Source organism: Ursus americanus, chromosome 21 (assembly GCF_024610735.1).
Source record: "Ursus americanus isolate L20-20 chromosome 21, mUrsAme1.1.p, whole genome shotgun sequence".
In the NCBI taxonomy this organism is placed as follows: Eukaryota; Metazoa; Chordata; class Mammalia; order Carnivora; family Ursidae; genus Ursus; species Ursus americanus.
The window spans coordinates 34,615,696-34,640,860 of NC_142147.1; the positions used below are offsets into that span (position 1 = coordinate 34,615,696).

Genomic DNA, 25,165 nt, shown 5'->3' on the forward strand with positions numbered 1-25,165 from the left:
GGCTGCGGGGCGCACCTCGCGCCCGGTTTCTGCATTCAGATCGCCTGGCGCGGGCTGGGCGAGGGGTCTTTCGGGGGTCGGGGGACTTTGGGGCGCGGCGGCAAGAAAGCCTGGGGCTCAAAGGGAGGTCATTCACAGCCCCGGAGATGCTGGGGGGGGGGGGTTGGTCCTGCTTTCCCACTCCAGGTTGCCTCGGTGTGTGTGTGTACACACGTTTGCGGGAGGAGGCGAGAGCTCCCGAGTCCCCCCCCCCCCTTTTTTTTTTTGCAAGCAGGGGCGACATTCTCGCCTACATCAAGTGGGGTAACTTTGATTCGCCTCCTCCGGAGGCTCATGCATTGGAGAAAGACTCAGTTGGAGGCGACTCCAAGGAGTCGTGGTTTCCCCCAGCGCAGCGCGGAGCAGGGAAGCGCGGCTCGGGTCCGGATTGCGGGCTGCTGGGCTGGAGAGGCCGGCCTGGCATCGCCGACTTCCCGGGGCGCCCGGGCCCCCTCGCCCAGCCCCGCGGCTCTCTGGAAGGCGCCTCCCTCCCGCCTGCCTAGCGCTGCAGCCCGGCTGCTGCTGTCGCTCAAAGGCGCGGGCTCTGGCCGCGCCCGCAGCGGGGTTCTTTAACTCCCGACCTCGGGCCTGGAGCGCATCCCCCCGCCAAACCCACCCCCCGCCAAGACGTAGGCCCCAGCCCCCCGCGCCCCCTTTGTCCAGCCAGCTGGAGCTCCGGCTTGGAGCCCCGACTGCCGCCTCTGCTGTCTTCCCCTGCGAGCGTGGAGCGCAGAGAAAAGTTCAAGCCTTGCCCACCAGGGCTGCAGCTGCCTGTTAACCCTCAGAGCGCTGAGACACGAGGGAAGGGTCTGTGACCCAGGAGAGGATGGGGGGCGGGGTGCGATGGATACTTGGTTTTTGGGCAACCACCTCTGTATCTCAAAGATCTCTGGAAGTTTGTGTGCAGGAAAGCAGTACTCCCGGGAGGCCAGACTGGAGGCGCTGGCAGCTGAGGGGCACGCCCAGCCCTGCCTTGGGGCCTGTGGTTTCTGAGAGCAATGTGACCCAGTCCCCCAAGGCCTCCCGTGAAGCCTATGGGACTCCGGGTGAGCTGGCAGCCTACAAGTGGGTGGGTAAGATCAAGGCAGGGCCAGATAGAGAGGAGGGAAGGAGACAGGAAGTGCCTTTGGGTGCTAGGAATGGGTGTTGAGTTCCTGGCCAGGACTCCTGAGTGCCAGGGGAACAGGCACACGTGTGAGTGTGGTGGTTGGGGGGGGGCGGGGGAGGGGGTGTTGTGAGGCAGCTAGGATCCCAGGCAAGGGCTGGCTGGTATGTGGAGCCTTCTAAGGGAGGCTACTGCTAGATCAATGTTGGGGTTAGACTTTGGAATTGAGCCAGTGTCCCAGGAAGGAGCACAGTGACCATGGAAATGCTGTGAAGTGGGGGTTAGAGGGTGAATGCTAGTGCCTGGGGGCAGGGTAAGGTGCCGGCTGCTGAGCCCCTCCCCCACTTAGGATTTCTGTCTTCCCTGGATACACAGCCCCCATTCAGGACTGCGCAGTTATACTCCTCTAACACCAGAGCTTTGCTGGCTGCTTCTCTGGGGGGATCCCTGTAACCTTAAATCCTGCCACAAATCCTATATCTGCCCGTGAACCTGTTTTCCAGACTTCCTGGAGTCTGACCGTCCCTGAGGCTATATGTGTGTGTGTATATATATATATATATATATCCCCATTTAGTAGGGTGGTTCAGAATGTGCCTCTGATTCAGACAGATCCTCTCTGCCATATGCTGGTGGTACCACCCTGGGCAAGTTGTTTAATATCGCTGAGCTTTCTGATTCTCCACTGTAAAATAATCTTATCACCTTCCTGGGATTCAACAGGATGTCCTAGGTAATGCATTTACCAGGAGGCCTGGCACACTAGGAACCGTTAGTGTGTGGGAGCACTTACCACAGCCTTTCCCCAGGACTTTAGAGTCCTTTTCTCTCTCAGCATGCTTGGACCTCAGTTAGGATTCCAGGGCTTGCCCAAAGTTATGCCTCCCTTTGAGCCAGGCAGACCACATGGTAGCACCCAGCAATCCCTGTGCACTAGGAGCTTCTCACGTGATACTTTTGGTAAAGCAACTGGTGTGTCTTCTCTCGCTGGGCCCAGATGGCACAGGTGGGTCTGAAGGCTGTCAGCTCACTCAGTTCCTTAGCATGGGGAAGCAGAGGTTTTCCCGGGAATTGAATTGCCTGCTCTCTGAGGCTTGTTTCTCTCTTAGATTGTGATGCATAATCAGAGCAGATGTCCACATTAGGACACTAGTTGATATCCTGTTTGCAACAGCACCTTGCAGAGAAATCATTCTGGTGCAATTCACTTAATCGGCAAGAGGTTCAAGTGCACAGCTCTGTGTGCCATAGTGAAAAGTGGGGAAAGTCTTGGAACCTTTGAGTCAACAAGCAAAAACAAAACTTTCTCGAGGCAGAGAGAAAACAGAAGAAAGGGAAAAACAATGTAATAAAGTGAATTAGTCACTTGGTCCTAAGTGGTGTTCAGGCAAGCATGTATGTGTTTTTCCACTGCAGTTGTAATACCCTGGGTCCGGCTTTGGAAGCCATCAATCTCTGTACGTTTATTGGCTGGTTGCTGTTTTAGGCATTTTGGAAGGGGGAAGAAGAATTCTAAGTAACAATGGCTGGAAGCTGGCAAAGTCAAGGAGCAGTCACCTCTCTTCTCCCCTGGGGTGTTTTGGGAAGGGCTGTCCCAGAAGTGGCCTCTGGCATTTAGCTATGATAAATAATGAATGTGGAACAGATCAAGGAGCCCTGACATAGAAATTACACTGTAAGTATGATTCCCACTCCTCCAACCCCCATTTGGGTATCACTTGCAACTAGCCAAAAGTTCTAACAATGAATGAGTAATCCCCCAAGAATTAGAATTTTAGGGAGTGGTTCAGGTTTGGAGAGCAGTCACTTGGGAGTGACCAAAAATGTTCCACAGAATTCTGAGATGTTGATTTAAAATGGGGGAGTTCTTTTTTGGAGTCAGAATCTTGATTTTCAGGATTTTAAATGAGAATCAGTGTTTTTAGTACCCCTGAAGCATCATTTATTATATGTTAAGGGCAGTGTTTATTTGCAGAACTGTTCTGATAAGGAGAAAAGACTATGGGAGTGGCAGAGAGCATCCCCTGCCCTCGGATGGCCTCAACATGTGACAGCCCATAAGATTTCAAAAGCACTGGGGAAACAGAGACATAAGTTGTGAAAAGAATCAAAGTGGTAGAGTTCACATGTCTGAACAATTTTTTTTTTTTTAGCAAGTCCCCAGAGAGATTTAATAAACTGCAAGGCTGAATATGTGATCTGGAGTTTATGTAATGCCACAGTCTATATTAAAAGCCCAACAGTCATCTTAGCTAATCTCTTCTGCTCTGCCTCCCTCCCTTCTCTCCTTTTCTATCTTTAGCCTTTGGGTTTTCCATTAAATAAAATCTATTTCCTTCTAGAAGTATCTCCTATGCATTATAGTGGAATTGCCCAGCAAACCAATGTACCCAGTAACTGCAGTATATAAAGTACCAGCATTTGCATGTGTGCACTGAATCTCAGTTTGAGGTTCACTCTTTAGGTAAAAGTGCAGCTTGGTTTTTGGGAATATCCTTCCTTCTTTCCCTGCTTCCAAAAAGACAGTTGCTTGGAGAGTCCAGTTAATTTCTATTAGGTGAAGGGAAGGAAAATGACAAACCATGGATTCAGTGACAGTCACATCATCTACATAGCCACAGTATTTCCTATTTCTTTGTGCCTGTGTATGTCCATCTCTGTGTGTTTTGATCTTGTTTTAATACCTGTCGAAAAATTTCTCCAGAAGAGGGCTCCATTCACAGCATTACAAAATTCTGAATCTACAGCTTCTATATTTTAAAGAACTTCAGTGTAGTAGCTCCATCAAAACCCAACTATTCTCCTTATTCCCAATTATTTGTTACAGGCTCCCCCAATGAGAAGTCCTGCCATTTTGCACTGAGTATCTTTCCTCTTTTCTTTCCCCCTTTATTCCCTATTGTAGTTGGTTCCTTTCTGTTTTATTCTGCAACTATGTATCCCCTCTGAGTAATAGAGCAGGGAACGTTTGAAAGACCTTTGTAGACAATGCCCTATGAAATGTGGGGAAGTTCTGAAATTTCCTGGCATTTGATTTTGTTTGGACCTGGTTTTACTCTTCAGGCAGCCAAAAGGCAGGCACAGCTCGCCTGTGAAAGGAGATAATCTTCCCCATTAGGTAACTACCCAGAAGAATGACTCATGAACCAGATTTGCTCACCCTCCAGCGCCAGTTGAAAAGGAGAGGGAAATATGTCTGTCATCCAATTACAATAATCAGTTGGGCAGAATCAAATCAAGTGACCAGTTTTGGCATTGTTTCCACTTAGCTGTGGGCAAGGTGCCCACATGCCTCAGAGAATCTGACCCTCTCGAAGGATACTGCCAATACAATCCCCTGCAGCCTGTCTCCTCTGTAGCTACCTAGGGATCCCAGGCCTGACTCCCCCTCCCTGAGCAGACAGCGCAAATGATGATGGGCTGGACTGTAGGATCCCCTTCCTTAGGCACTAAGTAGTGGCTTTATGCTAGGGTTAGGGTAGAAAGCAATTTCTTTCTCTACAGAGAGAAGCAGCTAAGGGCAGGCTTGGGAGGAGAAGAAATGACATTTCCAACTTGAAACACAGACTGAGCCAGGGCTCATGTTAGTCAATGGGTCACCCTTTGGCTTAGCAGGTTGAACCTTGAGATATCTGCTTGGTGCTGAAGCTCATCCATCCCGATTCTGCAACTCTGGCTTCTGGGCAAAGCTGGTAAAGTAGCAGCCACAGGCCAAATGGAGCTCACGGATGTATCTTGTTTGTCTAGATGTTTTGAAAAGTGGGAAATTGTAAATTAAAAAAACCCAGGTTTCTCGGATTTCTTTAAATGTCAGAAGGCCAGGCAATCCTAGAGCTTCATTCCCATTTGGCCACATTTCACTAGAGCCAAGTTACTACTGCCCCCTTTAGGAAGGACATGCTTCTGTAATTTGCCACAGTCCTCACTTCTCATCCAGCCAGTTGTACATATTTCTACCCACTGGCCCAGTGGCCATTTGTGTTGGGAACTTCTGCTTTCACAAATTTTGAGGCTTAATCAAATTGATACAGTCAGGTTTTTGTGATGGGCTACTTGAAAAGGAAGGGGCAAGCCTCTTTCTGATCACTGTGATTGAACTAGATTGAGACTTGCTTTGGAAGAACGTGATCAAGGGGATCCACACCTCTGTCCCGAGAACATTACTACCATCAGTGCCATTGTGTGACTAGAGGTCCCAGAGCATTGGGACACTCATGTCATTGTTCCATGAGTAATAGTTACACCCAGAGAAGTGACACACTGCAGCTTTGAGTAAACCAATGTGGGTACACGAGAGTGTTGGTACATCCAAAACATTGCAGTCGAGGGGCTCTGGGAGTACTGGATATTAGGTAGGGCCCAGTACACTGTGCCTAGTGTTATACCAAGAGCATCAGTACCCTTGGAGTACAGTGACAGTGGCATTGTCATTCCCACAGTGTTGCTCACCCGCGATGTGAGTGTCATCAGAACCTCACAATAACTTCTTGTACTCAGCCCTGCAGGGGACTCCAGGAGCACTGAGTTAGCTCTCAGAGCATTTCTAACTTCAGGGTAATGTTAGCTCTGTAGGTTTGTTGCTTAGACCACTTTTATACATGAGACAGTGTCACCTCTACCACCAGTTGGAATTTGCGTGATGTTCTTATAACTGCTTTTCGCAGTTAACACCCAACATAGTCTTCACGTAGTGTTAATGCTAGAATTAATGTCATCTGCCTCCATAAATACTAGATTAATCTGTCCACCCATCCCTTACCAATAGGTAAGCCTCTGATAACTTGTTTTCCATAGCCTCAGATCCCAAAGATCAGCGTAAATATAATCACACACACACCAAAAAAACAAACAAAAACATAATTGTTTTTCCTTTGTCACTTGCCAACAGAAGTCAAATTCCTGAAAATTAGCATTAGCAATAGGCACGTTTTGACATGTCATGTCTCATTTCAAAGGCCCCAGCAAGCGTCACCCAATCTGTTACAGAAGCACAAAGCCCCTGTGTCTCCCAGCTGAGTGTAGTCCGGGCTGGGGTGGAGGGCAGCAGCTGCTCAGTTGAGAGCAGCCCTGCCACATGCCTGGGCAGGGCCAGGAAATGAGCTCAGCCTCTGGAGGAGCCTGGGGACCCTGCAAGGAATGTGGCAGCCTCCATGCCTGCCTTATGCGGCCTCCAGGCTAGTCTCTTTCCTCTGGGGGTGGCAGGGAACTGCTTTTCCGTGTGCTGCAGGAGATGGTGCCTGCAAAAAATGCCTGAAGCTTGAGCTTCTGTGGTCGTCTCCCTGTCCACTGGTGTAGGGCCTGCAGAAAGTGGCTGGACCCTGGCAACAGGACCCGGAGCTGTCTCAGGCCACATAGGCTCTGCCTTCAACTGCTGTAAGCTGTGGGGCATCTGGGATCATCTAACTCAGGGGTTGCAAACTGTGGCCTATGGGCCAATTCTTGCCTGCAGCCTGTTTTTATAAATAGTTTTATTGGACTATAGCCATGCCCATTCATTTATATAATTGTCTGTGGCTGAGCTTGTGCTATAACAACAGGGTTGATACCATACGGCCCACAAAGCCTAAAATATTTACTATTTGGCCCTTTTCAAAAAAACTTAGCAGGCTCCTGCTCTGACTCAGAATTACAGCCAGAGGGCCGGCAGGAAATCTTCCCAAAGGGCAGGGAGGCATTAGGGATTCAGTCATTAGGGACTGTACCTCCTAAGCCCCAAGGACTCAAGTAACTTAACTTCAGGGAGATTTAGCTGGAAGTAAGTGGACTCTCATTATCTGTGATGTCCACGGAGGACCTACTATGTGCTCAGGTTACAACTACTAGTGAGGCCGACCCAGTCTCTGTTCTCTTGGGGTTCAGACCCTGAGAGACCCCCTGGCAGGGGAGATCACTGTCAATTCAGGAATAATTCAAAACAGAGACAACTGCTATAATGGAAGAAAATGCAATTGTGTGAGGTGTGCTATCCTGTGTGTTTTGCTCATCTGTGCCTTGTCTTTCTCCCCCACTAAAATATAAGCTCCATTAGAACACATACTGCTGTCTAATTGGTCTAGGCCCTGCATCCCCAGGGCCTGGAACAGTGCTGGTGTGCAGCAGGCCTTCAGCAAATATGAATGAATGGATGAATGAATGAATGAATGAATGAATATAAGAAAGGCATCAGATTCAGATGAAGGACTTGGGAGGCTTCCTTCATAGCCTGATGCTTGAGCCACAGTCTGGAGTAGTGAGGTTTATATACAAGGGAACACGAGAAGGTGTAGGCAGGGAAAAGCATTCCAGGCAAAAGGCACAGCCTGGGGGAAGTCTCTATGCAGGAAGAAATCCTGCATAGCCGAAAGAGGATGATATCAGGAGCTGTTGAGTGGTGCTGGAGCCACTGGGGCATCGGCAGCCACCACAGGGTTTTTAGTGTTTGTTATGGAGCAATGAGCAGCCATTGAAAGTAACAAGCAGAGGGTGTAGTGTGACAAGGTCAGATTTCCATTTTGAAAAGGTCACCCTGGCTGTAGTGTAGCAGATGGATTGATGCTGGGTACGAGTGGAAGGGAGAAGCCAGTCCAGGCCTGAGATCATGGGGGTGGCAGTGCAGAGGGAAACAGATGCATCACTCAGAGCATCCAAGAGACATTAAAAGTAGAACCTGGCAGGGCTGGGTAGCTGCGTTCAGAGATGGCAGAGCAAGGGCCAGGGAGGGGTTAAGGAGCAAGCTTGAGTTCTGACTCTTTCAACTGGCAGCTTCTTGCCAATTGCCCAAACAAGGAACCCAGGTGTTTGACATTATAAACAGGGTCTGAGGGCCGTTTCCATGGGGGTGTTAGCCAGGCTGCAGTAATGCTCCTCAGGAGAGGTGCCCCAGGCCCCAGTTACACTAATGCCCACAGATCCAATCCGTGCTCGCATCTGGGATGGGCACTGTGGGGGCTTGGAAATGCCCTTGTCTAGAGAGACTGATGTGTAGCCTCTATAATTAACCAATCTCTGAGGCTTTTCATGCAAAAGATATTTGGGAGAAACATTGCCAAGCCCTTTAATCATTTCTTGAACATTCAATCAACAGCACTAGAAATATTTCTTACGTGAAGCAAATAATGGTCTACTACTTTCAGCAATCACTTTGCGAATGTTAACAAGTCTTCATCTCAGCGTGTTGGATTTGGCCTTGGTGACTCTTATGTTTCCAGGTGGAATAGCCGAATCTTCATCGGGGTGCCAGGGAGTGGTATGTTGGTAAATGTTTAACAACTGGCTTCTCTTAAAAAAAAAAAAAAAAAGTGGCACTTTACCCTCAGAAGGTGAGGGAGGCACGTGTGTCTGCATTTCTTGAGGCACTTAGGGAATTCAGAGGTAAGCAAGATGGGCATAGGGCGTGTTCTCGTGGGGCTTGCCATCTACTGAGGGCAGCCATTAAGAAACAAGAAAATATGTTTTATGGGGCACCTGGGTGGTTCAGTCAGTGAAGTGTCTGCCTTCGGCTCAGGTCGTAATCCCAGAGTCCTGGGATCGAGCCCCACTTCGGGCTCCCTGCTCAGTGGGGAACCTGCTTCTCCTTCAACCTCTGCCCACCCCCCGCCCCCATGCTTGCTCTCTCTCTCTCAAATGAATAAGTAAAATCTTTTTTAAAAAAGAAACAAGAAAATAAATAGCTGAAATAATACGAACTTGGTAATTGTTACCATAGGAAGCAACAGGGACTAAAACAGCATTGAAGGGTTGATTGCTTTGTCTTCCCTCCCATTCTTTCACCTTCCCCTTCCTCCCACCCCCCTTCCATCCATCTTTTCATCTTTCTTCCCATAGTTAGTACACTCTACCCAGTGCCAAGAATGCTGCTAATTTGGAATTCAGAGATGAATACATACGTGGTCCTGAATAGGGAAAATGCTGGAGGTGAATCAGGGCCTCTGGTCTGCCAGGACTCAGAGGAGCAGGCGTCTCAGATTGCTTAGGAGAGTTAAGGAGACTTCTGAGATTTTAAGAAGTGAGTTTGAATCCTGGCCATTTGCATGCTGCGTTTCCTCTTCTGTTTCCTCCTGTGTCTGTCTGAACAAGGAGAGACCTGCCCAGCAGGGTTTTGGTTAAATAAGCATATGCTTGTGACTTCATCCATGATTGGCAGATGCTGGGTGCTTAAAGGAATGTTGGCTGTATTAACTTTCACACACTGCGCTCCAGGGGAACTTGTAGCTTTCAGGTACCATGCGGCCTTGGCCTTGATCATCTGACTAACTCAGAGGGGAAAAAATGCTTGTGTATTTAAAATGCATGGACGTTAAAAAAAATAAAGTTTGCTCTCTGGGGAAGGATTTGCCAATTCCCATATTGGTAGCTCCCCAAACATCCTTCCCCTGGGGATTTCATGCCTCATAAAATCATTTGATCTGGTGGGATCTTATCTTCTAGATGTATCTTCTCAGCAGCTGTTTCCCTGGAGGCTTTATTAGGGCATTGTGTGTGTGGGTGTACATGTCAGTACCACGAGCCCTTATGATTATGATTATTATTTAAAATATATCAAAATACCTGTAGCAACTTTACAATTTATTGTTATGTGCCAGTTGCATACATTATGTCAAATCTTTATTACAACACTTAGGGACAACTATTTTATCCTTATTTTATATGCAATGAAAAGTTCAGAGTGGTTGAGTCATTTGCCTAAGGCCACACAAGCCACTAAGAACTGGGACCAGGGATTGAACCCTTGCTTTTCTGATTCCTGTGCATGTGCATTTTCTTCCATATTTCACTCATGTATAAAAGCTTCCTCCTTCATCCCCCCCACATGATGTAAGAATTTTCTTCTTTGACCATTTTGTTTTCTGGCTCTCCTGGAGTCAAAATGGCTGCATGTAGTGACCCCATTTTTGAATTCCTGGTGTCTAAAAGGGGGCCTGGGACCTGGGTCTCCTGTCTGGGTTAATGGTTGCAACCTGGGTTAGCCCAGGGTTATTTGTGTTGTCACTGAGTCCTTGTTTTTGACCAGGGGTGAACAACCCACCCATACAGCATGCTTCAGCCAGCAAGAATGGCCATCTTACTAAGAGGAGCCACACAGGACCCCGTTAGGGTGTGGCTCCTTTGCAGCTTCAGTGCAGGCAAATTCTCTAGTGGTAAATTTGCTGGTGGTTTCCTGCCTGCTGCTAAGCTCTAAGGCTGGATGGCATTCCTCCCCAGGGGTGCCAAGGAGCTCCAGTGTATCCTGAGTGCTACTTTCTACAATAACGTTTTCCCTAGTCTATAGAAAATGAGTAATATACAGCCTGGAGCTATATTGAGACAAACCGATCTATTGGGCATTGCAACGGAACTGAATCTAACCTCAAGTGTAGTTCTGTTTACCAACAGAGTTTTCTCCCCCCCCCCTTTAAATTCAATTTAAGTGCCTTTAGTCAGGCTAGCCATTGATTCCATGAACATTTGTTGAATGCCTATTATGTGCCAGACACTGTCTTATGCACTGGTGACAGAGCAGGGAGCATGCACAGAGTCCCTGTGCAGGTGGATGGGCATATTCCCCCCCTTTGACCCAGGCCTTACCACTCCGCATGGTGGCCTTGCATTTCTGCCTCTCTCAGGACGTTTGTATCTGTGCACCCCAATTTGTACATTTCATGTTTAAGTCATTCATTTAACAAATATTAACTGATCAACCTCTGTATCTCAAGCATGAAGCTTTATACTGGGTGAGCAGCAGTGATTAAGAAAGACAAGCTTGCCTGCCCTCATGGAGTCTACGTTCTACTGAGGGAGAAACAGAGTAAACAGCAAAAATAAGTAAATACAGTAATTTTGGCTAGTGACGGTGCTGTAAAACAATTAAAATGGGATGGGCAGTTGTTCTGAGTTTATCCACAGCCCTCTCTTGGGATAGAAAGTTCGTTGTTCTGATGCAATGCCGTTTCTACTTTTTAGGGATGAAATGTCCTATTGTTTGTAAAAAGTTGATTAACGAACTGCCTATCCCATTTTTGTCTTCTATTTATCATGGTAAATAGAGTGGTAAAGTATTGTTGGCAAAACTTTGTCCATTCTCTATTTTTTCTTTTTCTTGAAATTTTGCTTTTGGGATTCTGAAAATATGGCAACCAATGATTTAAACTATAGGTAGGTAATCCTTTTCTGTAAAGAATAAATATATGTCTGTAGGATAAATATATGTCTTTTTTGCAGTTACTCAACGTATCAATGTAGCATAAAAACAGGCACACACAATATGTGAACAAATGGGCTGGGCTGGGCTCTGTTCCAATAAAACTTTATTTAGAAAAACAGGCAGAGCTGGATTTGGCCTTCAGGCTGTAGTTTGCCAACTTCTAATCAAAACCATTAGCCACCTCACCAGTTGGTCAAATTGGGATAGGGTCACGCCCAGGGAGAGAAACCAGACATTTTCTTTGTTGTTTCCACGAGAATGTGGTACTTCTTAAGGAAGGTAGTACCATGGGATTATTCCATGTTAACCTTGATCAAGGTAAAGATGAACTAAGGAACCTAATTCTCGGACAACCACTAAAATACATAATAATTTAGCTTTTGTAGTAATTATCTGGACTATAATTTTTAAGGTTTCCTCACCACCCAAAGGTGTACTGGTGTTAAACACTGTATCTTCGGTTGCATTTCTCCAAACAGTGTTGGAGTTACAGGCTTGGATGCAGGGAGGTAATCTGAAAGATGATTCTAAGACACAGAAGTGAGGAACAAGAAGAGGAAAGCCAAGAAAGAGCATGTCATTGAGCTGGTTTCTGTCATGGGCAGCTGGGGCTCATTACTGCTAGGGCCCCTCAGAAGAACTCTGTAAAACTTGCTTCGGAAGAGTCCCTTTGCTGGATAGGAGGCTCGGGTGTGTATCCACTATGCTCATCTTCCATTGGTCGAGGGTGCCCCCTGGCAACATTAATTTCTCTGTGCTTCACTGATGAGCCTTTGTGGCTCTGGGGGAGCAACCATGGTTTTGGAAAAGTCCTGAGCAGAAAAATAGAGAGGCGTGACAGGTGCTTGGACTGGCAGTATATGCCCTGAGTAGAGCATGAGTTTATAAGAGATTCCAGTTGCCTCTGTATATGTTACCAGAAACTTTCTCAGTAGAGCTTATGTTAAAGGAAAGGGTTATGGTTGTTTTTTTCAAACCCACTAAGTTTGGTTTAGCACCCACCTGCAGATACTCTCTTTCCCACTAGATGGTACCAGTATGCCAAAGCCCTGGAATGCGATGTTGGACCTCATCTTTGACATGAATATATTCCCACTACTTATAAACAATTAAGGAATAAGCAACCTGAGGTTGGAGGAACAGACTATGAGTGTTTGGGGACATAAGATGGGAGAAGGTGGAGATTGTCTGAGCAGTTACCCTCATTCAGCCATTCACCAGCAAATCTTACTGACCACCCACTGAGTACTCAACACTCTTCTCAGCATTGGGAATACAGATATAAGCAATGTACACAAAGTCCCTAACCCGGTGAGCTTCCATACTGGTTGAGGGGAGAGACAATAAAAAGCAAACAGGCAGATACATGATGTGTGTCATGTGGTGAGTTCTGTGGAAAGCACAGTCCTTCTGGTATCTATCTGCCTGTCTTGTCAGCTAATAGGGCAAGAGATTATTTCCATCTGTTTCTTAAACCCCATTCTGCCATTCACCACCTCTTGTGATTATGCTTACATGAGACTGTGAGTTTGTGGAGGGCAGAAGTTGTGCTTGGCAAATCGGTGTTGACCACCTGGAACCTGCTGTAGCCCACCTCAACCAATGGCTCGTTGGTTGATTTCATGTGTCTGGAATCATTCTGAATTGTTACTGTTGTTGACACACAATAGAGTTGTGTTTTACTCAGGGGTTAGATTATAAAGTCAAGGTTTAAGGCAAACACAGAGTTGTCATTAACCTTGAAATATCTTAAGTTGCCCATTAAATTGCAGTGTGTATGGCTTTGCATATGCATCCCTGCACTGTAATCAACATGTAACAATGTATAATGCATGCCGTAATGTACAGTGCATAATAAAGAATATAGGCAAGATATAATTTTGCAGAATTTAATTGCAGTGTTTAAATTGTTCTTTTTCCTTCTCTTTTTGGTGGAAGAGCTGGATTTCCATTAGTTAAATGTGCATATGATAAGACTTCACTGTATTCATTCAAGCTGGTTTCTTAATCATATGATTCCCACCAGGCTGTGTACTGGGGAGGGTAAGAGTTGTGTTCACTGTGCTCTGTTCATCTTTGGGTTCCCACCATTGGCCACATGCTTTGGAGCAGAGGAACAGCATACAAGTAATAATAGTAGTAGTAGCAATATTGGAGATCAGTCTTTAAGTAGTGCTTTCTATGAGCTAGGCCCTGTGTGAGTGCTTTAAATGTATTAATTAGTACTTTTAATCCTCCTAAAGACTCTTATCGTGTATCTACTGTGATTTTAATTCCATTTCACAGATGGGGAAATTCCAGGAGAACTGGATAAAGGTCACACAGCTTTTGAGCTCTGGGGCTGAGATTCAAACTTGAGCAGTCTCAAAGACCACGCGTTGTGTGATTCCATGAAATGGAAAGAATTGTCCAGAACAAGGAAATCCATAGAGACAGAAAGTAGAGTATTGGTTGCCTCGGGCCCCAGGTGAGAGGAGCAGGGAATGGGGAGTGACTGCTAGTGCATGAGATTTCTTTTTGGGAGTGATGGAAGTGTTCTGGAATGAGAGAGTGATGATGGTGGAACAAGTGTGTGAATATACTAAAACACACAGAATTGTATATGTTAACAGGGTGAACCTTATAGTATGTGGCTTTATTTCAATAGAGCTGTTATTCAACAGAAAAACAAGCAAACCTCAGGCCATCCAACCCCAGGACTCTTGTGTGGCCATCCCTGAGCCTTCCTATGGGTGCTCACCAAGTGCTAGTGGCATTCTACTCTCTTTACTTACATTAACCCTACTATTCCTCAAAAGGGCCCTATCATCCAACCTCCTTTCAGAGATCAGAAAACTGAGGCAGACATATACTGAGGAGCTTGGGGCTTGTAAGTGACCCTGGCAGTTCTGGGCCTGAAGCATCCTGGTTTTCACACATTTTATTAATTAAAAGCAACCCTAGTTGACCAGAGCTACAGGTAACTCGGCTTATCAGAAATGAAGCAATGGTTCTTCACTTTTATTTTGCAGATTTGCAAAGTGGATTAAGATCCTTCTTTGCTCACTGGTTATTATTCCCCTCTGGCCCAGGCGGGTCTGGTGTAGGGTACTGGCACTAAGACCCAGAGCCTATAGGGTCTTAGTGTGCCTTAGAATGTGTGTTAGTATAGCTGACTTCTAAAAGTAATAAGTGAAAGCGGCTCAGGAACTGGGAAAGAGGGAAGAGGAAGAGGGGGAGAGAACTAATTGATATGCTAATTGCATTGTACTCAAGTTGATATCAGATTGCTGAAAGGATTCATCCAAATTAATAAGAATGTTTGGCACCCCTTGGCTGGTTCAGATGAAGACTTCATGGCCTCGCAATGAAAAGGAATCTTTTCCTTTTCTAAGGTCTAAGGCAGGGGAAGGAGCTCTTTGCTCTTACACTTGGCACTCAGCACCTCCAAATCAAGGCCTCCACCCCCACCCAAAACACTCCCCCTTCAGCACCTGCCTCCCCAACCAGATATCTTTTGATTACCAAGCTCTGTAAACATGAGATTTATTCCTCTCTGCCTTCAGTCTTGTGTTGATGATTTGTATTTGCCTTTCGTGTTTAAAATGCAGAGTGATGCGAAGCCATTAGCCAAGCACAGTACAGCAGGAAAGGGCAGCAGGGCTTGCCCCTGGATCTGGCCCAGGATGCCTGTTTGTGGTACTGGAGGGTGAGGATTTATAAAGACAAAGCCAAGGGACTATAAATACCTTCCCGGGTCTCCGGTCTGGAAGAGCAGCTGTGACTTGAGCTGGGACAGGAGCTGGGATTGAAAGCATTCTGGCTGAGATCTGGCTTCCCAGGTGGCTGGCCTCAGGGTGGCAGAGAGTGCTGGGCCACCTAGATTCTTAGAGCCTTCCCAGGTAGCAACAGGTGATTTTACAAAACCACATGAGTGTATGATTTTCCAATATGTTTTGCAAAGTGTATTCTGAAGAGGTAATTGTTCCATGAGATGTTAATGAGGGTTCTGGAAAAAATAGATGCATTAGCTAATATTTTGGGAAACCCTGGACTTACCCATAGAAATGAAACAGGTTGTGTTTTGTTTTTCACAACTGAATATCTCTGAGACTTTATTGTGTATTTGAGTTTCAAGAGGGACTCCCCAAAGCTGCATTTCCAATGCTCTTCCGAAATTCCCAAGGGTAAGGGAACTCTTGCATAGAGTATGTCATGAGATAGTGATGCACAGGGTAAATGTGGGAAACAAGCTGTGGATTCTGGAGTCTCAGGGTTTGGGCCTTCCCCATCAGGACCAGCAGTGTCAGCATCACTTGGGAGCTTGTTAGAAATGCAATTATCCACCCAGCGTCTACTGAATCAGAGCTTCTGGGGTAGACCCAGCAATCCATGTCTTCACACCTGCCTTCCAGGGGGTTCTGCTGCTCCCTCAAGTTTGAAACCTTCTGTTCCACTGGGCGGTGGGAAAAGAAACCTTTCTGATGTTATTCTGCGTTAAGGAGGGAAATGTGTCTGGGGCAAGAACTGTGCTCCCCTGAAGAAAGTGGAGATAACAAAGTGCAAACCACAGAGATACAGGGATGGAGGCCAAAGGTTCTGCTCTATCCCATTATGGCCATAAGTATTTACTTCTGGGAGACCCTGAGCTGTGTTCACAGGATGCCTTTAGTGACTGCTGCGGTCTACACAGGCAGACTGGAAGACCTGGGGTGATGACAGAAGAAGCATTTGGGAAGTCTGTGTAGGGGAGGCAAACCTCATCTTAAATTTTTATCCGAGACTCTTTAAAGAAAAGGAAGATTAACAAGAGAAAAACCAGCAGTTTATTAATATGTATACCTCATGTGTACATGGTAGATACTCGGAAAAAATGAGAAACTCTCAGAAGTGGCTTAGAAGTCCAGTTTAAACACCATCTTAAGCTAAAGACAAGAGAGAGAAAGGTGTGGGGAGGCCAGTTGTGAGGGTGTAATGGGGTTGAAAACAAGAGATTTATTATGCGAGTTTAAATCAGCGCCTTCTCCATTGGTAAGGATCTGAAGTTGTCTGCAGGAAATAATATCTGTCCTTCTTGGTAGAGAGGGGATGAGAGACACCTTTATAAATTCAGGTCTTGTTTTTAGGCAAAGAGGAAGAGGACAGTAAGGTTTTCTTGTGCCTGCTTCTTCTCAGTTGCCTTCAGCTGAAAATAATCCTTATGACAAAGTGGCATGTTTAGGGCGGCATAGTCTGCTATTTTTCATCTGACTTAGCAGCCACCCCTTTGATTTTATATGTTTGTGTGTATAGTATGTAATGTGTATGTATGTATGTACATATAATGTGTACACATATACACACAGGTGTATACATATATAGCATATGTGCCCACATATAATATACATATATGTGTATACACACATATATAACATATACATATAAACACATGTATATATTCTATATATACATATGATACTCCCAAGCCCTAGTCACAATTGACACCTACTAAATTCTAGGCTCTATTCTTTGAATTAAGGTTTCTAAGGTGAACCAGACAGATGCAGAGCCTTGTAGAGATTACAGACCCAAGGGGAGAATGACAGGCAATGACACTGCTGGGTCTGTGAGAAGAGCTAGGTCGATAGTCATTGGGTTTTGAAGCCCATCCAGAATAATTCTTTGTGTGCCATTATGAATCTTTGCTGATCTTGCCCATGATTCTTACTTGTGAAATATAGTCTAAACCAGTGGTTCTCAAATGGGGAAATTGTGTCTCCCAGGGGACATATGGTAATGTCTGGAGACATATTTGCTTGTCACAACTGGGGGAGAAGGCAATATTGGCATTTGGTAGGTAGAGGCCAGGGATGCTGTTCAGCATCCTACAGTACACAGGACAGCCCCCACCACAAAGAATTACCCCAACCCAAATGTCAGTAGTGTGAGTGTAAGGAAACCTGGTCTAAGTGTAAAGCTTCATGCTCACCCAGCACACCCAGAATGACTGTCTCTACCCCATCCCATTCTAGAAGACATAGTCCAAAGCTGGCTTTGTGAAAAGGAAACTGGTAGCAAGTTACTATTCATGTATAATTTTTCGGAAGGTAAAACCATGACTCTCTGGTAAATATAAACAGTAATTCATTAATTTATGAGGAAGCCAATAAGATGCATGATGGTTTCAGAGGGTATTTAAGGAGCTTGGGTATTTCTGAGCAATTTGACAAAGAAATATTTGGATGAGATTGCTGAATTAGGGGAAAAACAGTTAATGTGCAACATGCCTAAAACTTGGGGGTTATCTGTTTCACTAGACAAATTATTTTTGTTTCTACTGGACAAAAATTGACAAGTAACTGGTGAGTTCACTGAGTCTGGGAACTTCCATCAAGAGCAAACAACAAGATGAGCTAAGAACATGCACCTAGACATGTACTGGTGACCTTTGTCCCTGAGTGATAGTCAAAGGATTTCCATCGATCATTTTGGCCATGTCTACAGGCTTTGGATAATTTTTTTTTGATTCCTTACAGATGATTTTTAATTTACTAGTGTTGCCTGATCTGAAATAGTCTGTGAAATATGGGGCAAAGAAAAGGAAGAGTCCGTTGAGGTCTAGGAGGTGGTGGGAGGAGAGAGTCTGTAGGTCCAGTTGATTGTGTAGATGCCATCTGTTAACTGCTTTCGATTAAGCGTGTGCTGTGCTACATGCTTTCTTTCAACCCTATTAGGTGGGACTGACCATCATCCACATCTACTGATGAGACTGGGTCAGAGGGAGAGTCAGAATGTCAGTAGCAAACAATTGCAGAGTAAGGCAAAAATGGTGTGGGATCAAGACCAAAAGGGGGAGAAATAAGGAAGAGGGAGTGTTACAAGCTGGAGGGAAGCATGAGTTCAATTTGAGGCAGAAGTACTCATAACATATTCAGGGGGAAACAAGGAGGCCGTTCTGGGTGACAATAAATGTGAACACAGTGTGAAATTGGATCAGTGCTACAGGGATGGCAGCTATTAATAGTATCAGTGTTACTTTAGCCAAAGGATCTCACTACTGCTACAGGGCAGTGCCTGACAGTAACCCACGGTGGTTAGGAGCCCAGGCCTTGGGGGAAGATGGAATTGGTTTGGACCTCAGCTCTGCCCTTGGAGCTCTGTGTGGCCATGGGCAAGTTGCTTAATATCTCTGTGCCTCATTTACCGGGTCTATGAAATGAGGGCCATGATGCCTACCTGATACTGCTGGCATGGGGATTCAAGACAACCCTGTAAAATCTTGGTTGAGCAAATGATAAGCCCTTAGGAAGTGGCAGTTGGTTCTTTGAGGAGGTGAATAGACAGGATTTAGCAGATGATGGTTGTTAGCCATTTGTTTGTAAGTGTCACAGTCTCAGTCTGAGTTCTTGCAAAAGCAGATTCTGAAAGGATTTGAGTGCAATTAATTCATCTGGGAAGTGATTCAGGGAAAACTGTAGGGGGGTAGGGAAATGAAGCAAGGAAGACAGGGCAGCCATGTGAAGTGTCTGTTATTCAGCCAGTTTCTACTGTGGCTGCTTGGACCTTAATTCCCTTGGGGACCCTTGGGAGCCAGTGTAGAACACTTCAGAGTTATCCCACCTGAGGGACATGGGAGCTCCAGACTCTATGCCACAAATCTGGGTGGGCATTGTTTTGGGGCTGTTCCAGGTGGCATTGATTTTGAGCACTGCTGAGCTTCTGGGTATGGACTCTGGTCCCAGAGAAAGCCATCAGCAAAGAGGTGTGGAGTTTTCCGACTGGAAATGGGCCAGCCCTAAATGGAAAGGCCAGAGGGATATGGGCTTGGGGGTTAGGTGGGAAGCCCTCAGCATCTGCTGTAGTCAGTGTCCAAAGGCATAAAAACAGTGATGCCCTTTGGGCCAGGAATCTACATGTGAGATGTTAAAGAAACAGAGCTAAGTATAAAAAAAGATACATAGAAATACTTCTCTGCATTATATGTGATAGCCCAAATTGCCATGTGCCTGGCTCTCCTAAGTGCTCAACAAATAAGCTAAATTCTAGCAAATAGCAACTGGCTAAGTGACTTGATGGAATATTACACAGGCATTGAAGAGGGCATTTATGAAGACAGCAATGGCATGCAGAAATCACCTGAGTGAGAAATGATACAGAACAGGAGAGTCTGTGTGGAGTAGGATTCCTACTGAACAAAAAAAAAAGCCTCTATATATGGGAAAGGGGGTGACACCTGAAAGGAAATATGTCAAAATCCTAACTGCGGTTTTGTTCGTGTAATGGGTTTGTGAGTGATTTCTTTCCCTCTACTTTACAAATCTCCATTGATGTGTGTGTATTACATTTACAATGAAAAAATACAGTAAATATGAAAAAGTGAAAGAAGGAAAAAAAAGCTTCTAAAGAATAGGTTGTGGAGATCCAGCAGAGGTTTCGAGGGAGGGAATGGAAAATGATATTTCAGAAAAATTAACCTGTGGGTAGTGTGGAAGATGGATTGGATTGGGGAAGACCCAAGGTAAGAAGTTCACCTTTTGAGCAAATAAAGGTCACAGGGAGTGTGGAAAGGAAAGGGCCAGTTTTAGAAGTCTTGGTGGTTAAGAGGATGATGGGGAAGAAAGGGAAAAATGCCAGAAATGATCCCAAGATTTTACTTTAAGAGTGCTTTAACAATGATTCTGACTGATACAGGGATTACTCTGACATTATTTCCCCTGCCTACAGTTGCATTGCAGTGTGTGATAACAATCATTTTGAGTATATCTTACTATTAAAACAATGTAATTTCCTTTTTTTAAGATGTTATTTATTTATTTGAGAGAAAGAGCAAGAGCAAGGAGAGAGAGAGAAGGAGCAGGGAGAGGGTCAGAGGGAAAGGGAGAAGCAGACTCCCTGCCGAGCAGGGAGCCCAAAAACATTATGCAATTTCATCTAAAAAAGAAAATTGGCAATGGAACAACAAACATATATTGAGCACATCTTTGAGACAGGTTTATCTACTGTCTCATCTAAACCTAACACAATCCTATAAGCTATGTTCTTTGTATTTCTGTTTTACAAGTGAGATAAGAGAGGGTCAGAGAAGTAAAGGCACTTATCCAAGGTCACAGAGAATCTGAGTTCAGATAATTGTTAAGTGAACTGTATGGATGTATGCATATATGGATGGATGATAGATGGATGGATGGGTGGATGGGTAGATGGATAGTTAGATGGGTGGATAGATGGGTATATGCATGGATGGATGGGTGGATGCATGGGTGGATGGATGTGTGGATGGATGGATGATGGATGGATGGGTGGATTCATGGATGGATGGATGCATGGATGGATAGATGATGGATGGATGGGTGGATGGATGGATTGGTAACTGTGTAAGGGGGAAAATGTAGGGTACTATAATGTCAAAGAAGAAAAGAGGGAATTTCAAGAAGAAAGTTGCAGTTACCTTAGAAGGTAAGGAAGAAAGGGACCTGGAGAAAGCACTAGATTCTGCAAGAGCGTGTGGTCACTAGTTCTTTTTATGGGGACCATTCTCGTCAAGTAATTGAAGTTGCATGGGGTTGTTGAGGGTCCAGGACATTGTGAGGAGGATCTATGAAATGACCAGTCAGACCATGTAGGAGCTCAAAAACAGGTGCAAGCCTAAGGAATAGATATAACAATAGAAAAGAGGGGCAATGTAAGAGAACAAAGGGAAAGATAGTGGAGTGGAAGGAGAAGTGGAAAAAGTAAAAGTAAAGAAATTACTGGTTAAGAATGAAGACACCAGACTCCTTGGGCTTGACTCAGCTCCACCGCCTTGTGACCTTAGTAAACCCCACAACTCTGTTTGCTTCAGTCTCTTCATTTGTAAAATGGGGAGGATAGTAGTAATCCCCATCTCATGGGCTCCTCAGGAGGATGAACTAAAGCATGTATCATTCTTCACATGGTGTCTGGCACACTGTAAATCCAAACCAGTGAGGGATCCTGATGCCTTAATGGTCATAAATGCCATTTCCTGGGAAAAAACCCCAAGCTACAGGTCAAGAAACTGAAATTCAGTCACTTAAAGAATGTGCCCCAAGAAAGTATACCTGGAACCCCAACATTGCACTACCCGGGACGGCAAGAGGTCAACTCTCCCTTCCTTTAGGAGAAAATAGATTTTCTGCAAAAGCCTATGCCATATGTCCTTTTTTTTTAGTTGGAAACTAACCTTCTGCAATTTGTAATGAGGCATATTGGGGTGCACATTTCTGTTGTTCTTTTTGACCAAACCATTAATAAACAGAGGCTGCTCATTAAAGTAGAGGAGTTTTGGAGGCATGGGAGATTGGTTAGGGGAGGAAAGTAGTGAAGCACTTGGAAGATTCGGGGGGCGGATGAAGATCCGTCAGACCCCAGCAAGCACCGTGAACTCAGTGCCCTTTCTCCATTCCAGAAAGTTTTATGCTTTTATAATTGATGCTTGCAGAAGTCTGCACACAGCAGACTCGGCATGAGGAATCCTGAAAGCCTTATTAACCCAGCCACTTAGCCTTTAAGAGTGCAACCCCTACCCTGGCTATTTTGGCTCAGGATTAGCTGAGCCCCCAAATGTTCCACTGTTGGGATGAAGAGGTTCAATTTAATTCCTTTCTCTGGTCATTTCTCCTCACCAACGCCCCTACCTCTCCAGCTCTGGCTGCTGGCAAGCTGCATCAGTGCTCAGCCGGTGCGCTCCTGCCCCTTTGCGATCCTGTAACCTGCCAAGGAAACGTTCTCTCTGAGGCTGAGCCACCAGAGAAATCGCATGCCCAGGATTGATTTTGCATAGTGTAAAAATCAATCCGCACATCAGGCAATAGAGGCACCCTCTAAGGCTCCAGTCTGCGAGAGACCTAGTTCAGGCTGGTTGGAGGCCCAGTGGGGCAGGGCGGCAAGCAGATTAAGTCAGAAAGTTAAAAAAAAAAATTAATAAATAAACAGAAAAAAAGGATAAAACTGAAGGGTGTGCTTTGTCAGGCTAGAATGGTTTTTCTCTTTCTGTGTTAATGAGCCTTATCTGGCACAGCTGGTCTCTACCTGTTGCTTAGTTTTGAGGGAAGAGGGAAGTAGTAAAGAGCACCTCCCATTAGACACACACCCCTGCTGGCAGGAGGGCCCCAGGGTGTCACTGTCAGCTTGATATAGTCTCTCCAAGGACAGAACTAAAATTTGATTTGGTGGAAAGACTAAGAACAATCTTTTTTTTGTGTGTGCTCCAATAATCATTGTTTAATTAACTGCCACTCTAATAATTAAGTTAAAATAACTAACATTTATGGAGCACCATCTATGTGTCAGGCACTCTGTGAGGTACTTATATACAAGTTGTCTAATTCAAGCCTCTGAATGTCAGAGCTGCTGTGATTCATCTCATTTCATAACCAAGGAGTTCACGGTTTGTGAGGCGTGCTCACATACAACATCTTCATCGATTGTCACCCAGCCCTCAGGGGGCCACAGATGACATTTTGCAGTTAAGGAAACTGAGCATCAGGGACCTGTCTTCGTCAGCGAATAATTGGCAGAACCAGGATTCAAATCCTGGTCTTCTGATTCTACATTGTTGCAATTTTATTGGGAGAGAGAGGTGGTGTATATTCATTAAATTCCTTTTTTTTTTTTTTTAAAGATTTTATTTATTTATTTGACAGAGATAGAGACAGCCAGCGAGAGAGGGAACACAAGCAGGGGGAGGGGGAGAGGAAGAAGCAGGCTCATAGCGGAGGAGCCTGATGTGGGGCTCGATCCCATAACGCCGGGATCACGCCCTGAGCCGAAGGCAGACGCTTAACCGCTGTGCCACCCAGGCGCCCCCATTAAATTCCTTTTGTGTGCCAAGTGCAGAGAAAAGAATTTATTGTTCATTGTCTCAGTCTTCATTCAGAAGGGTGTTGCTTTCCCACTTTACAGGTATAGAGACTGAGACTCAGAGAGGGGAAGCCATTGGAATAAAGCCGCACAAGTAATTGCATGGAGTAGAGCTGGGACTCAGAGCTTCCCATTCCATCCTGTGCATTTTCTTTGCTCTCAGCAAGCACCTTTTCATGGCTGTGCCTTCAATGGGAGAAGCAGAGCCATGTGATTTTCCAGCAGGGACAGTGAGAGGGTAATTCTGGCCTTGGATTGTAGGATTCAGGATTGGTTATTGGTATTGACAATTGAACAGGCTGCTAGAAATATGATCTTGGCCTGGAGGGAAGATCAGACATGACTGAGAATTCAGGAAGGACCAGCTCTGTCTAATCTGGGTCCTTTCATCTTCTTGAAGGCCACAAGTTCTAATTTGCACTTTGAAAGCAGGAACTTGCTGGGGTAACCTATTGTTGCTGCCTTCCTTCTGCGAGTCACAGTCATAAAAACAAAGTTCTAAGAACATGCTAATGTCACAGCACTTTCTAAGAAGATCATTGTTCTGAGCAAGGCTTAGGTCCTGGGAAGGGAGGATCAAATTGTAGAGCTGGATCTCCATTTTTCTGGAGTCTTGTGCTTGGAAAGCATTACTGGTTTGTCATTTTGGGCTGTCACCAGTGTTACACCTCCAGGCTCTGAAAGGTTACAGGAAAATAACAGACCCTCTGGCATTTTCTAGCAGGTTCTATTTCTCACCTGGGCCAGGATTGTGCATGTGCTTTTTATTCATGACAAGATGAGAAAAGCTTGGTTAAATAAGGATCAGCTGCTCTTTATACATCTTCTTCCCTGATTGATAGCATCAGAAAGCCATTCATCCGGTTTGAAGATAGACAGGTGGTTGCCGTCACTACACCGTGAGCTTTTGAAGTTTGCTCTGTGATGTGATTACAGCACATACTTAGCTTGTGCTCCAGGGGGTAAAGTTGACCTTTGATCCCACTTCTCATTTAAAAAATCACAGATCTTGGAAAATGAACCAATCTAGGAAGATGCTGGAAGCTGCATTTGCTGCTGAGGTTGACTGTCAAACCAATTTAACTGGCCTGCTTTACCTAGAATTCTGATTCTTCTGATTAAAACAGATGACCTTTAGAGCCTTTTTTTCCCTCAACAATCTTGAGAGGACATCTGGTCTTTTGTGAGTTCCAATGGGAATCCCAGAATCGTGGCACTACTGTGGGTTCCAAATGAGGAAAGTGTGCTTAACAAAGCTCTGAACAGAAGAAATTGAAGACTGCTGTCCAAACTGAGGGTGCATATTCTTTACCCTTCTCTTCTCATTCATTTATTCATTCCTACATTCATTCAACATTTATAGAGTACCTATCATGTGCCAGTTCTGTGATGGGAGCTGGTGATAAGGAGGTAACCAAATTTTAGTTTCTGATCCCAGAATCTTATAATTCGGAAGGTGAAACAGACAAGATTGACAACTTTGTCAAGACAGGATGAAAGGGGCTGGGAGTAAAACCACTTCGGAAAACAGTTTGATTTCAGCTTTGGTAGGTACCACCAGATAGTTTTCCAAAGTGGTTATAAAGAAGGCAGGAAGGGGGGCTTCTGAGAACCTGATAGTGTTTTATTTTTTTAACTCAGTGCTGGTTGCGTGGCACCTTGTGGAAAATACTGAACTGTATAATGAGGCTTTTGCACACTTTCTGTAATGCCTTGGCTTAATTTAAATGAAAAATAAAGAAATGAGGTGTTATCAGTTTCAGGCCCTTAGGGAGTACGGAGGAGAGACTGGCCCTGTTTGGGGGAGGAGAGGAGAGAGAGAGATTGAGGAAGGCTTTCTGCTGGAGACAGTGTTTGAACCGGGCCCCGAAGGATCAACAGGAAGTAGGCAGTCAGAAAATGGGACTGGAGGTACTTGCACAAAACCCTCAGTGGGAAGGAAGGCATGGCATGGAGGGAACTGGCAGCTGGGGCTGAGGGGGATGAGGGGGATGGGGGGGGGTTACTGAACAGTTTCACAGACA

At 45.3% G+C, this 25,165-nt stretch overlaps 1 protein-coding gene across 1 annotated transcript in view; it reads left to right on the top strand.

Moving 5' to 3' along the window:
- CDH13 (cadherin 13) overlaps nt 1–25,165 on the top strand; it is a 984,218-nt gene that overhangs the window by 178 nt on the left and 958,875 nt on the right. The gene's annotated exons all lie outside the window — the stretch shown is intronic.